Consider the following 13,317-nt stretch of genomic DNA (forward strand, 5'->3'; position numbering starts at 1 on the left):
TCTCTCTCTGTGCAGTGCACAGCGCTGGCAGGCGGTGGGATGGGAGGTTTTCTTTGGCAGTCTGCTCCCCCTCTCTTGGCTGGGACAGGCCCTGGAGCGTGCTACTGGCTGGGAGTGTGGAAGGGAAGCGGGGAGGTAGTGAAGGAGGAGGGGAGGGAGGGAGAGAGGGCTTGGGAGGAGGGAGACTAGAGGGGTGGAGGCGTGGTCTTGCAGCTGCTAATGAAGTCTTCTCTTTTCATCCTCAGAAGGCAGAGTGTGAGCGGACGGGCCCAGGATCTGCGTGGCTCCACTGCTTTCTCTGCCTGTAAAGTGTGCCGAGCGCCGCTCTGCTCTGCGCTGCCTGTGTGTCTCAGCACCCGCCTCCCACAGCTGAGAGATACAAAGAGACCAAGCCTGAAAGACACCGCTACAGTCATGAGGCTTTCCCTTGTATCGACTCCACAGCATTACTCTTGAGGTAAGACTTCAGACAGTCTCCTCCTTGTGTGCTGGTGTGCTGCTCCTGCCTGTCTTTCTCTCACTGCTCCCCTTTACTGTCTGTCTGTCTCTGTTGATTGTTGTGGTGGTGGTGGTGGGTGGGGGTGTAAAGGGGTTGTCCGGTTTAGGTCCCTCCCACTTTTAATGTGTGTGTGTGTGTGTGTGTGTGCACAAACAGTATGTGCAATGGTAGGTAGGTAGGTGTGTGCTTGTGCAAGCAACCATGAGTATACTGTATGTGTGTGTCTGTACCTATGCACGTTTCCTACACTGTTTTTGTATGACCACAGACTGAGTCAGCATTCAGTGAAAGGTTTATGTTAATGGTGATGAATGGCTCCTACTGGTCAGGCAAGGAAGAGGGTCAGACCGGGGCTGAGAAGCTCTGGAAAAAGGATGATGGGACATTAGTTATGGGATGGGAACTTTGGTAACAGTTTACTGGAGGTGAATATTCCCTTTTTTTCAGAATAGGTTTTTGTCAGGTGAATTTAATATCACTGATTTTTACTTTTATTGTTGGTTTGGTCTAGTGCTAGTGTAATATACAGCTGTACAGTGATACCACCCTCTAATTTCAAATGAGCTGTTAAATGTTTTACAGGGCAATGTTACACCTAAGTGTGTGTGTATGAGTGTGTGTTTGTGTGGACACGTGTGGAGATGTTTATTTGCCCTGTTGATCGCTGTTTAAAGCAGATGGATGCAACAGGCTACTGGGGCTCATCTCTGTAAATAAAAAGGACAGGAGACAGTCTGTACTCATCTGCAGCCCAGTGACACCAGGCTTTGAAGTGATTTCACTGGATCTGTCCTCCTCCCCGCTGGGCAATTCAGATCCGGCCTGCGACTCACTCACTTTCATCCACATTCCCTTGGAAATCCATCCATCTGTATTCTTTCACTCACCTCCTTCCTGCTCCCATTCACCCTATGAGTTCTTGCACCCTGTTACCCCTGGGTGAGGCCATCACCTCCTATCAACACCTACTGTTTTCTCATAGTGTTCCTACAGTTTTACTCTCCATCCCCACTAGTCTGACACGCTTCTAGCGAACGGGTCTTTCCGATACCTCTCCCGGAAAAAAAACTAAGCGACTTTCCATTAGTTTCTGCTGGGCCATGAGAATTATGGTTTCCCAAATGAATAGTGTACAGGAGCCTGGCTTAATTGAAAAAACACAAGCATGGTCTGCCATGAAGGAGACGGTCCTTGTGTCACTGTTGAACTGTGTGAATGTACTTTCCAGAGCTGGCTAGGGGGAGAGAGAGAGCGAGAGAGGGAGCGAGAGAGAGAGAGAGAGAGAGAGGAAAATACAAAAAAAAGCATGAGATAAGCTCAGGCAAATAAAGTTCGGAAACGAAAGAGTGGAAAATCAAAAGGACTGATTGAAAACATTGTGGGTACTATAAAATATAGATTTGGAAGTGAATGAATTACGAGAGGACTCAGAAAACTGTTTAAAAATTCTTCTGAAGGAGCCCAGAGGAAGAGAGAAAATGTGTGTGTCAACTTCCAGTTTGGCTTCATCTGGTCTGTCACCCAGGTCAGTGTGTATAAAAGGTTATTTAAGTGGGATATAATGGCAGAAGGAAGCCATCATGAGACTGTTTGCTGGTCATTAAGCCCTAAAGGTCAACAATAGAAGCCACTGTAAAAACCTGTTTGATTGCAGTCTAGCTAACAAGCAGCATCTCTCCCATGATTTTCCCACCAGGGGGTCATCATAACATTTAACCCTACTGGGGGAGTCTGCTCAGCTGTGAGAAAGTTTGTATTGTAATGAGACCACCAGTGAGTCTTTAGAGAAGTTTGTTCTATATTGCAGAATTTCCCATGTGAAAATATTTGACATATCCTATCAATATCTGTCTCATTATCTTTTATTGTGTCTGCTGCCTACTGCTCGTCTCTTCCACTTCAGTTTTCTCCCACCCTCTTTGCTGTGTTTGTGTGGCACCCCCATATGGTGATGATTGAGACTCTGTCATTGGTTCAGATGGCACATTTGTCACACACATGTTTGCCAGCAGCTGCTGTTGCTAGGGAAGGCAGGGCTGCAGGGGGAAAGCATCTCTTGTTGACTTCCTCACTGGGTGGTTCATTTGTTTGTCAGGGCCCTGTGACCTCTGACCTCGCTACCACCTCCTGCCTCTCACACTGCCCATTTATGTAACTCTAGACTCCCTGACAGCCCAACTTCCCCCACTTTTCCACCGAACCATACTCTGTCCACCATTACAGAAAGAGGCAAATATAGCACAATCAACTGTTGCAACAATAGGTCTAAAAGTAATACTTCTAAGGAAAGGAGCTACTTCACTGTAACCTCACAGAATGTGCAGAGTGAAGTGTGAAAAGAGAATTCTCAGGAAGTATTATTTAACACTCCAAGGAGAGGTTTATCCATCCTTTTTCATAATTAAGGCACATTTATCCTTTCTGAAGAAAATGAATCATACTCCTCCAACCAGATATTAACACTCAGTCTAAGTTTTAAATGTAGTTCTGTGACTAAGGGGTATGATAATGACTCAAAGTTTGGTTTATTATCAGCTCAGCAGGTACTGTCCAGACCAGTCACTAAGGTTACATAACACCGTGGAGGTTATTCATCCTTTAATTCCCACGTCGAGTGACAGGGTCATGACTTCTGACCTCCCAGCCTTACTGCTGACAGGGCTGAGCTGACTTTCATTAGACTTCAGTAGTGAAAGCTGAACAGTGATCTCAACCTCAGAAGAAAATGCTCATGTCAGTGGTTAAATCTGCCCGTCATCAGCAGCATTATTGCATAAAATAACCAGTTTAGATATTGTGTAAGTAGATGAGTAAATGAAAATGCTTCTCTTTGGTTAAATGATATGACTTTGGGGGATTCTGTGTCTGACTGACTGTAGTGGTTTGCCCAGGCAAACATTCGTACCAGCTCATCTTTGAATACAATATTGTTCCTCTGTAGCAATCACTGCTTTGCTAATGTGTAAATGTCTTATTTCAAGCAGAAAACAGTCACCCAATGGGGCCATACAGACACAGCCATGCATTCCTATGGGTTTATCTCATCGTCATTATGTGAGCATTATGCGCTGATTCGGTCAGTGACAAAAAATCTTGACCTTTTCTCAGCGGTGATTTGTAGATATGAACATGTCTCTCCTTGCTTAAAGAGGCTGTAACTTTAGGTTATTATCAGACTAACTATTGAATTATCAAAGAAGCAAAAATTTTGACTCTACTAAACCATGAAGACACTGCCAAAGCATGCTGCTTTCACACTCATAATCCTTTGCAACCAGAGTTGACATCACCATACTGTAGGTACTCCCCTGGGAAACACACACTACCCTCTCATTCTGATCTGCAATGTGGCCCCTGGGGATGGCCCTCCATCCTCTCCATCGCTTGGATTAGAAAGAGTTTGAAACTGTTGCTACAGTAACATGAGCAAAAAGCCTAGCATCAGCAATGGGAAAATGAAAGGAAATAAATAATGTCCTTACTTGATCATACCTGAAGCGTATGAGTTTTGAATGTATTTGACAGACTCCCAAGATTTGCTCTCAGTCATTAAAACTATGAGAAACTCAGAATTAGACGGTGGTAAAAACTTTTTTTTTTCCTCCAATAAACACATTAGAAAGCCAAACCTTAATTTGTTAGCCCGTATAATTTTCAGCTAAATTTAAACACATAATTGAAGAGTTGCGTTTATGATTAAAACTCAACATTTTGTATGTTTGTCAAATGAAAATATAGGCCTGTGTTAATTCACGACTTACAAACATTGCCAATATAAACAAATCTCTGCATGACAAGTCCTGTCACAATCTGTTTAGGAGTGATCGCAAGTTGCATTCACATGTTTTGAATTTTGTGTGCTGGGGCTACTCGGATCATTGACTTAGCCTCAAACATTAATGAGCTATAGCCTAGTTTGTCATGTGAAATAAATTGTGGTGTGAATATTTTTGGGTAGAGCTGAGGATGTTAACATTCATAGTGTTAGCTCATGCTTTCTGTCTCATAATGCTTTTTTGTTGTGCTTTTTCTAAACAAATTTAATGACATACACTACCAGGGATGGCAAATGTCTCTGTACAGTTTAGATATTCATTTTCTTCAGAAGGCAGATAACATGTTAATTATTATTTGGAGGAGAGATGTTGAAGGTAGGAAAACAATATTTACTTTAGTCAGATTCAGCTATCATTGCAGTTTATAAACATACAGTAAAATGTGGCCTTAGAAACAAATTTAGCATTGGCTGTAATTCCTCAAAATTTTACTGTCATCCTCATTTTTCTGTATTTTCTGTAACACACCCCTCTTATTTATTCCATTTTTCTGTATATTATCCATATTGCAACTAAAGGTTTGTCACAAAAATCTTGTGTAGCATCAGGAAGCTTTCAGAGTTAAACCTCTTGACCTCCCCTATGCAAGACTGTCTCCATCTCTTTCTCAGCTCAGCTGCTGTCACTCTCAAACTGCTCAGAGGGCCAGCCAGGCAAACAGCGAGACATGTAGTGCAACCACACATGTACTCATAAACGGCCTCATCTGTTGTAACTTTGAGGGCCTTGAACATGAGATCTCGTATCACAGTTATCAGTTACGTCTTCCACCAGCCTCTCTGGTGCCGTCTCCCGCCGGTGGTGTTCCTACTGACCACCTAGTTTTCCCACACTAGTATCGGGCCTGTAATTGGGATTTGGAGCGGCATAACTTAGCAGACTCAGTGTAGTGCAGATGTAAAACATATGACCTGTGGGAGACGAGAGTCCCTCAGGTTCCATCATTTTAGCTCTTTCCTCCACCTCCTTGCTCTTCTGCTATTCCTCACTATCTGTGTCCTCCACTTTATACAGCATTCAGCATATTTTCCATCCTACTGTCCGTCTCCGTCACGTCACACCTTCAATCTAAAGGGCCCTCTGAGCTCCCACACAAATCCACTCACGGCCTCACAGACTGAATCGTGTGTATGTGTGTGTGTGTGTGTGTGTGTGTGTGTTATTGTGTACATGTGCGTTTACGTGTTTGTGTTCTTGTTTGGTACATTTTATGCATTCTTGACTTTAAGTTCAAGTATCTCTGTCAGATTGTAAGCGGCATATTATGTGTCTACTGACAAATGGCAAACTGTTGGATCAGGTGTCATGTGTTTATTAGACACTTTATCCAACAGGCAGAAAATTGGCCTGAATATTTGCCGTGCTCCTCTGTTCCTTCTGCTGCCTGAATGCAGACCCAGCAGCTCTGATTGCTTCTGACAGTGACAACAAGAACAGGCTGCCTGAGAAGACTTTCTGAAGACCTCCTCCTGTATCTGCACAGAAAAGTCAGAGGAATGAGCCAAATCAAACAAGAAATTGTGTTTCTCTCGGACATTCTTTTGAAATTTGCTTTTGAAAGTTAAAGATTATACTGCATCACAGTTGGAATACCATCATAAAACTTTATGGTTTTTTTTGGGGGGGTTTTTTTGGTATTTGTCGGTACTCAGTGGACTCCAGTGTGTTGAGTTTACAATATACAAGCCCAGACATCACTGTGTTACACAAAGAAAGGCAATAGTGTTGCTCAAGGACCACAACAGTAGAGCTGTACTTTATCTCACACTGCCTGATGCTTTGATCCACATTGGTGACATCAGGTCTTTGGGGGGAGGGCAGCAAGGGGAATCACCAGTAAATTATAGCTCAGGCACATCCCCAGACGCCTTGGCCAGGGTCCTAGAGCTAAACAGCTTTAGGATTGCTTTCCCTTTTTCAACCCCCTTTCTGCTACATTCCTGCTCTTCTCCTCTCACTCCTGCATTTCGTTCCAGATGTGGCATTGTTTAGACACATTTGTTTTGGGCTCAAGCCGGTAGACCTGCACACGGTCTGATGTCATGCTCTATTTAAAGGGAAGCCATGAGAACTGGGTGTGTGGAGTGCGCTGTGGTCTCACTTCAAAGCATCTGCCCAGGACTACCGATGACTGTCGTCCGTGGCACAGCAATCTATGTCATGGACAGATGACCACATTCATTTTAAGTGTTGACAGACATGTCATTTTCAGGTTCAGAGAGGAGGCACAACTTCTCACAAAAGCCAGAAAGATGGAATTTTGTTTTGTTTCATCTCACATTGCCCACTGGGTTTTGTGAATTTCTCTCATTTTCACTATCATTTGGAACAACCTGCCACTGGTATGAAGAAACAATCCCTGGACTATGGCTGTTAATGGTGTAACTGAATGTAACTTGACAACCATAGCTGGATGAAATGAAAAGATGATGCCCTCAATTGAACCAACAAACAAGACAGGTTTTTTATGGGTCAGAGGAGTCACATGCTGCCTAAACTTTCATGCCTCTCTAATTAGCACTGTCAGTCAGTGAACCTGGCACCTCATGCCATTGAAGAATGGGATAATGAATCTCATTCTCTCTGTGTCTCTCAGTGTGTGGGATATGTTTATAGGGTATTCTCCATCACTGTAAATACAAAATTTTTAGTTTTACAGTTACAGGCGCGTTATGAATGGCACCTTTTCTTCTTAGAGGGGATGAGAGGATCTTTTCCTCGATGACTGAGCTTATTGTGCCGTCTTATTTAAACTGTCAGCACAGTGGAGAGTCTGCAGCAGCTCACTATCAGGCTCTACTGTCAGATTCCCCATGGGGGCTCTGCCTTCAACACTGTTTGGCCTTCAAACACACATGTATTTGCCAGGTCCTCTCTAGTGTCCCCGGTTCAAACAGCTATAAGCTCTAACCCCGCTGAATATTTCCGGTTCAAACGGGCATGTTTGCTACTAGATCTTCATCCCTCAGTGTTCCCTCTCGTGTTTGCTCAAGGAGTTCACAGTGACTTCTCGGCCCTTCATGGAGTTGAAAGCTGGAATGACATGAAGTGTGAGCAGACAATTTACGTATTTCCATTCAGTCATGCATACATACTCACACACACACACACACACACACAGAAAGGGAAAGCATCGTTTGGATAATATAGTCATCAGACAGTTGCTGTATCCATATGGCCTCCCAGCGACCCACATCACACTGCATCAGTGCAAACAGTCCACATCCTGACAATGCTTAGAGTCTCAAGCACACTCTGCTTTCAAAAGCAGTGTTGCTCTAAGAAACTCAGTCACGAGTGTGGTATGGATCCCTCAGGTCTGAAGGTGAAACTGTCATCCTATAAAAACAAGGTCCTGACTGTTTTTAAAAGCATTGCTCGCCTCACCTGTGTGGTATGATGGCCCTGAAAATCCAGGTGAGCTGTTCATTTGTTCTCTCAGGTGTTCAGCCAAAGCTGTTGCTGTTGTTCCTAGGATTTTCAAGGAGCTCCTCTCCCAAAAAGTAGTCAACACAGGCCGAGTTTTCCCACTTTTACAGCACACACGTAATTCTTGTTCTCTTCTTTGTTCCTGTATTTTTAGGGTAGTTATATATAAATGGAGATGATTTTGACGCAAAAATGTGGGGTCTCTGTGGGTCTCTCTCTCTCTCTATCTCTCTGTCTCTCTCTCTCTGTCTCTCACACTCTCTTTCAGCATAACGTTGACCACAGTGCAATGCCACATCAAAGAATTGGACACATGTTTACACACTTGCATGTGCAGACACGCAAACAGACTTTTGGATCATTTATATTTACTTCCATACAAGAAGATAAACAATGAAGAGAGAATCTGGAAAATTCTCTAGCACGTGCGTCCATTCTCACATACACATTCACAAACACTCAGACACACAAACAGTTTTCCTGGCTGCAGTCCAGCGCAGCACCCAGTGTTTCCTCCAGCCGTACAAGCCAAGAATTACACATAGTGCAAGCATCACAGTTCAGCCCCTGGGTCATAAGGTCAAGCACATCTAGGTGATCAGTGCTTCCGCTCCAGAATCTGTTTATGACTGTGTGTATACACACCATGCAGTCTGTCAGACAATTGTATACACCCCACACCCAGCCTCAAGCTCACACAGCTGGCACAGCCAAACATTCACAGAGTCTGTTTCAGGGAAGGGGGAGGGCGTGTCTGTGTGTGTGTGCACGTGTGTGCGTGTGGGTGCATGTGTGCGTGAACTCACTCAACCTAAAGGATCCTCAACCACCACCCACACACTAAAACTAAACCATACAAACATACACACTCACAGTCCTACACAGGGATTGACATATAGGTTAACGCTGCATAGTTCACACAATTATTAGTTGATTCTGGGGAAAAAAAAAAAAAAAATCAGCCAGACTGGATTGGATTTATTTATGATTAGCAAAAATAATAGACTGATTGCGTCATCGTTCTTCCGTGCGTGCTAGAGGCACTCCACACAAATTTTACTGGCTCCCCTATCTTGATCTAATACAGCCTGTATCTCTTAAAAAAGCTCTTGACTCTCTACATTCTCCTCACATTCGTCCATTTCCCTTCACGTGAGAGTGGATGGAGATATATTTGTGCACAAAAGTTGCAGGAACCAGAGAAAGTGCTGCAGGTCTGAATATATACAGTCACACAGATGTGGTCTGTTCACACAAAGTCGAGTGCTAATCATTCTCTTTTCAAGGGTAATACACTCACTTTTTATAGGGCTAAAACAGGTGGCTGGTCCGTACAAATGGGAGGTGCAGATGGGTGAGGTGACGGGGTGGCGTAATGACAAACTTTCAGTATGAATTAAAGTTAAACATTGTCATTTGAGAGGAGTGTCAGACTGGTTGAAATGTACCTTTAATTTACTTGCTTCTTCTTTTTTTTTTTATGCAGTTTTGTTGTTTGTATCCCAGATTCTTGTTTAGCTTTCATATTCAGGAAAGCTGTAAATCTAAAAGGATCAGAAAAGGAAACATTAAATCAGGCTATTCGTGTAAATTTACAACACTGGTATTTGCCAATCCATAAATAAACATATCACATATTGCCAAAACAGGAAATCTATCTATCTAGGCAAAAAGTTTCATTTCACAGAAAAACAGCCCTGGAGGCAAAGTTTGGCTTCCTGTCACAGTGGTAGCAATCCCATTTCATGTAGCATCTTTGACTCTGCCTGAACCCATTTGTTTTTGTAACCATTTACAAAATAGTCATCTCCATCAACACAGCTGACTGACTGACGGAGTCTGTGTGTATGTATGTATGTGTGGCAGAGTATTTGCGCATCTATGTGTGTGGGTTTGTTTACCTGTGTGTGTGTGTGTGTGTGTATGTGTGTGTGTGTGTGTGTGTGTCACACACACACACACACACACACACACACACAAACACACACACATATGTTTCTGTTTAAATGGCCCTTGTGGCCTCTCATGGCTATCTGGTTATATCTCTGCTGTAGAAAGTTGGTGCCCACCCCTCTAGATTCAGCCTCAGCACAGTAGTGTATATCTCATTTCCGTGTTTGCATGTAGCCCTAAAATGCCCAGGAGAAGAAAGAGATTTGTTATGTGAACCATGTGTGACTACTGACGCAGATGGGAGAGGTTAAACCAGCAGGGAGCTCTGAGAGTGTGGCTTCATCTGCCAATCTATTTCACTCTCCATCTGCCGTCAGACGTGAGATTGACAGTCTGTGAGATGCTATCAGCTCCTAGACAGCTACTGAGGCCTAAAATGACCACTGATACTGGAGATAAGGGTGTTTTAAATCTATATTAGCCTTCTAGGTCCTCCTCCAGGCCAGGGTAGCGAATGAACTTTTTGATAAAAAAACATAACAGCCAAGTGGTGTACAGCATTTCATACTGCATAGTCGCTGCTGTTGCTCAGTAAGTTGTAGGAAATCTGGCTTTTTTTTTTTAGGGGACTGACTCTCTAAAGCTGGATCTAGTGAGTGGGCTTGTGCAGTTGGGCTAAGCTAATGGAGCTTCTCCCCGTGAGCCACAGTGGTATTATAAGTAAATGCAACAGATAGGCGGATGTATTCACAGATTATGGGAGTGATCCTCAAGCAGCGGGCTACCAGTGGTACTTCTCATCAGTTTAACGTTCAGTAGGTTGGTGATGCTTTTGGCTGTGTGTTGTTTATGTAGCCCTGGGCAGGCTGTCCTGCTACATGTTAGCACAGTATTAAATCATCTCATGCCAACAGCATTATCATAAGGATGTTGACTCTGGAAAGCTACATATGGCTCAGATTCTTGCAAGTGTCATAGTGTCATGTCATAGTTGTGTATGGTAACTATATAAAGTACATCTGGATTTCTTGCAGACATTTTTTTTCCTGCAGCTTTATTCATTAGATGTAAAACAGACAGGAGTCCTGCACATTTACATTATATTACCATGTTACTACAATCCATAGTTGTGGTTAAACAGTTAATGTAAAAGTTGCAGGACTTTCAGCTCGAGTGGAGTGAGATTGAACTGTTTTAAAGATTTCTATTTTGTTTATCTTTGTATATTTGTGGTGGTGCTTTTTTTTAAAAGGACATTACATATGACGCCATCAACATGTGTATAAAGCAGATCAAGTCATTAACTTTTCAGCTTTACCAGTCACTGTATATGGCATCCAGCCCCACTGACAGAATACTTGTGCCTATCATTCCCAGAGGCCCTGGGTTAAATGAGAATGCTTTCTGCAAGAGGCACAGCTCCAGGTATGTTAACAACATAAATGCCCTGTAGCCCTGTAGCAGAAAAGCTTTCTCCTGCTGCAGTTCTGAAAAAGTAAACCTTGGGCTCTTCTAACAATAGAACGCCTAATGGGCAGATCATCGCCTGGACCACAAATGCCTCTTTCTCTCAGCTAGTTTTTATTTGAGAAGCTTAAACACATCTAAGAAGCTTAGTTGTCTCGTACAAACAGGCGCACACCAGGTAGATGGGCTAGGGAATCCCCCGCGGACTGCCTCACTATCAGCAGAGAGCGCTGATGTTATCTTCGTCACTCTCCTTGATTCTAAACAACTCCTTTTCTGTCTTCTTTCCGCCTCTGCCACTCCGTCTCTCTTGTCTCCAGACATAAACACACTCCCCCTGTCTCTGATGCTCCGGGGAAAGCCACTGATGCAGCAGTGAAAGCCACTTCAATCCAACCCTTTCAAAACCTCATGGCTCTGTGAAATGCTAGACTGTCACTGTGGTGCACGCAACCTCCTCGGAGTAGAATGACAGACTCAGAGGAGAGCAGCAAGGGAGAATGAGAGTGGGCAGACCAGAGGTATTACTATCAGGTTTTCGTCTAACTACAGCAAACTACAGGCTGGGTGTGAGCCAGAGATACCATGGGGCTCTTCATATTCCCAGAGGCGCTCATGTGCATTCTGCTTATGAAATAATATGCGGGACCTCAGCTATTCTGTTTCACGGAATAAATGTACCATTATTGCTGACATTTTGTTTTCCATGACTTTCCTAGTGAGTGATATGAAGAGAGTGGGGGTGGCAGTGTTTTGGTAAAACACTTGGATACATCTATTTTCTGTTGGAGAGCAGCTTCCCTTAGTTCCGCCATATGTTTTGGATAAAGTAACATGTCCCACATAGATACTTTTATGTGTGATCGACAATTAGCCCAAATGTGTTCCTTGTTTTCTGAGTGCGGCTCCCAAAGCTTCAATAAAATATGCTTGAGACGAAGCAATGTGAAGTGGTTTGATGTGCTCTCTGTGATTAGACTTCATTTTCTCCTTTGGTTTGTCTTTATCACTTTCCCCTCCTCATTTCTCACTCGTCTTTTACGACAGCTAGCGCACTCCCTTTGCTCTATGTTTTGTGAGAATATCATGAGAGTTCATGGGCAAACAGCCTTTGATCAGGCACACACGGCCCGCAGACAACTTCAAACACAGCTGTCAATCAGAATCTTAAAATGTCAATGCTTTATCCCTGATTTATCTAGACTGCTGGTTTTCAACTAAGTTCCCAGGGCTCATTGGTCAGGCTGTGATGGAGGGCATTATAAAGCCTTCAACAGAATTACTCTGTGTCATTTATAATTCAATATCTAACACAGAGCTTCAAGTCATGATGGACCTTGAGTGAGTTTTAATGAAAGATTTCCTGCTTGGTCCCTGCCAGGCCGACTACTACGCAATATCACCCGCTCTTTAAGAGCTCACTCCTTCAAATTAAGGGTGAGGGAAAAACTGCAATGCAAAAAACAGAATATTTTCAAAGGATCGGGCCTAAGTTCAAGGAAAGTAACAGGAGCTGTATCCGACTTTAGACCCCGGCATGGGTCAGTGAGAGTAGGACTAGTAAAACCCACAGGGCCATGTCTCCCCCTCTCATTTCCCCAGTTCAGGCCAAAGATGAGGTGATCCACATGGTGGGGGAAGTGTGTGTGGGTGTGTGTGTGTGTGTGTGTGTGTGTGTGTGTGTGTGTGTGTGTGTGTGTGTGTGTGTGTGTTTGCAGGGACAGAAGGGAAAAGTCAGACTTTGGTTGTGGTCCAAGACAGGAAAACGCTGAAGTAAGCTCACCCGTCACCTCCCAGACTCCTGGATAAGGCAGTGGCCTAATTATGCCTAATGCAGTTGTGTGATTTATTCTTTTAGCACCCTTTAACGGTGTGTGTGTGTGTATGTACGTATGTGTAAAAGCAACTACCAGTCTAATGCAGTAGTGTCGCCGAGGAAAAGGTCAAGTAAGGAGAACTGCACTGAGGATGTAATGATGTATCGGGCTTGTTTTTCTGTAGCAGATGTGTGTTTTTCTGACAGCTTGTTTTTTCCTCCTGTTCCATGATTTGTGTCAGGAGCTGAGACTCACCCATTTCATGCTGTACAGACAGAATAGCCCCCACAGGCAGAGGAAGGAGTTGGATCTGTCGAATGATGTCAGTGTTTGGAGAGGATGACTCTGGTGGTGGTGGTGGTGGGGGTGGGGGGGG

At 43.7% G+C, this 13,317-nt stretch overlaps 1 protein-coding gene across 1 annotated transcript in view; it reads left to right on the top strand.

The window, feature by feature from the left end:
• Window positions 1-251: 251 nt before the first annotated feature.
• znf469 (zinc finger protein 469) overlaps window positions 252-13,317 on the top strand; it is a 42,722-nt gene continuing 29,656 nt past the window's right edge. Inside the window, exon 1 of the mRNA XM_023406691.2 lies at window positions 252-457. The gene's annotated coding sequence lies outside the window, so the exon portion shown is untranslated. The remainder of the gene's footprint in view (window positions 458-13,317) is intronic.

The sequence above is a fragment of the Seriola lalandi genome, unplaced genomic scaffold, assembly GCF_002814215.2.
Source record: "Seriola lalandi dorsalis isolate HSWRI2012SDOR001 ecotype SW California unplaced genomic scaffold, Sedor1 jcf7180002054314, whole genome shotgun sequence".
Classification (NCBI taxonomy): domain Eukaryota; kingdom Metazoa; phylum Chordata; class Actinopteri; order Carangiformes; family Carangidae; genus Seriola; species Seriola lalandi.